This window comes from Galeopterus variegatus, unplaced genomic scaffold (genome assembly GCF_000696425.1).
Source record: "Galeopterus variegatus unplaced genomic scaffold, G_variegatus-3.0.2 Scaffold134, whole genome shotgun sequence".
Taxonomy (NCBI): Eukaryota; Metazoa; Chordata; class Mammalia; order Dermoptera; family Cynocephalidae; genus Galeopterus; species Galeopterus variegatus.
The window spans coordinates 360093-362344 of record NW_007726245.1 but is presented as its reverse complement, the minus strand read 5'-3'; positions in this window follow the sequence as shown (position 1 = coordinate 362344).

The following is a 2252-nucleotide window of genomic DNA, read 5'->3' as shown; positions in this document are numbered from 1 at the left end:
GTCCGTCAGTAAGGGAATGGATAAATCAATGGAGTTTTATCCAAACAATGAAAAATGATATAGCATTTATAATTAATGAATCAGATCTACCTCTACCAACATGGATGAATCTCAAAAACATAACGAGTGAAAAAGCACATTTCAAAGGATTTATACAATACGATACTATTTATGTACACATACTGTTTATATATGTATTATTTATGTAATATAAATGTTATTAATAAATATTGTAATATGGATATATAGCTATGTAGTAAGAGCATATGTGGATGGACAAGAAGGATCCATACTAGCTGGAGAGTAGTGGTTATTTGTACAGGGAAAGGATGGGAGGTTTTAGATTTATCAGAACTTTTTCTTTAAAAAAAAAATATGAAGCAAATGTGACAAAATGTTAACATTTGCTAAAGCTAGGTGGGCAAGTGTAGGGGTGTTTGTTACAGCATTCTTTGTACCTTTTTATTTAAAATATTTCATTATGAACTTTTAAAAAGTGATTAAAGAGAAAAAAAAAAGACTAAGATTTAGTGCCAGGCAGAACTTTAGCGAGCGTCTCATTTAGCACCATGCCCCTTCCCCACTTTGTCGTTGGGGAAATAGAGGCTCAAGGAGATCAAGCCATCTGTTCAAGGTCACGGGGTAAGTGCTGAGCTGAGTTAGAAAGCAGGTCTCCCAGAGTCATTCAGTTTCACCATGACATCGTTCAAAGGCTATATGGGGTATCACTGGCCTTGGACTCAAGCTCAAACTCGTGTCCAGATTTGGAAAACTGTGCTGAGCTGTTCGCCCCAGTGCACCAGGCCAGTGGGCAGTGCCACTGGGGACAGACCCCTCCCTGCTCCATGGCGAAAAGTCCAGGTTACTGCAGGGGCCTTTGGCACACTGGGGACATCCATCCCTCTACCACCCACCTACCCATGCACCTGTTAACTCATCCACCCACCCACACACCTTCCTCTTACCCTCGCCCCCATCCATTGTGGGTCAAACTGAGTGCTGCACTTGTTTTTGTGCAGGAGACAAGAAAGGAGTGGATTCCCACCCTCAAGGAGCTCACTGTCTATTAGCAAAATCAATGCAGGAATAAAAGCAGACAGACAAGTATCAAAACCTCTGCAGTATGGCATATGCTTTCCTGGAGAAAAATTTTTCTGGAGGAAAATTAGGAACAGAAGGAGCAAATAAGGAGGCCTGATGTGTTCTGGAGCGGGGACTGAGACAGGCAGTCAGAGGCTGCCATGGAGAAGATTTTTAACAATAATTTTAATTGTGGTAGAATATGTATGACCTAAAATTTACCGAATTAACCATTTTTAAATGTATGGTTCAGTGGCGTTAAGTATACTCACACTGTCATGCTACTCTTGCCACCATCCATCCACAGAACTCTTTTCATCTTGCAAATCTGAAACTCCATATCCATAAAACAATAACTCCCCGCTCCTTCCTCCAGCCCTGGCAACCGCCATTTTTTTTTTCTGTCTGTATGAATTCGACTACTCTACTCATAGGTGGAATCATACAGTATTTGTCCTTTTGTGACTGGCTGATTTCACTTAGCATAATGCCCTCAAGTTTCATCCATGTTGTGGCATGTGTCAGAATTTCCTTTTTAAGGTGAAATGGACACTTGTGTTGCTTCCACCTTTCGGCTATTTCAAATGCTGCTGCTATGAACCTGGGTATACAAATACCTCTCTGAGTTTCTGCTTTCAATTCTTTGGGGTATATACCCAGAAGTGGAATTGCTGGATCATGTGGTAATTCTATTTTAAATTTTTCATGGAACCACCGAACCGTTTGCTGCAGCGGCTGCACCATTTTACATTCCCACCAGCAGTGCAGTAGGGTTCCAATCTCTTCACATTCTCGTTGACACTTATTTTCTGTTTTTTTTTTTTTTTTTAAGATGACTGGTAAGGGAATCTTAACCCTTGACTTGGTGTTGTCAGCACCACGCTCTCAGTGAGCAAACCGGACATCCCTATATAGGGATCCGAACCCTTGGCCTTGGTGTCATCAGCACCACACTCTCCCAAGTGAGCCATGGGCAGGCCCAATTTTCTGGTTTTGTTTTGAGAGTTGCCATCCTAATAGGTGTTTGGTTTTGATTTGCATTTCCCTAATGATAAGTGATGTTGAGCATCTTTTTATGTGCTTATTGGCCATCGGTGTGTATTTTCCTCAGAGAAATTACTATTCAAGTCCTTCAACCATTTCTGAATCAGATTGTTTAATTTCTTTTTGTT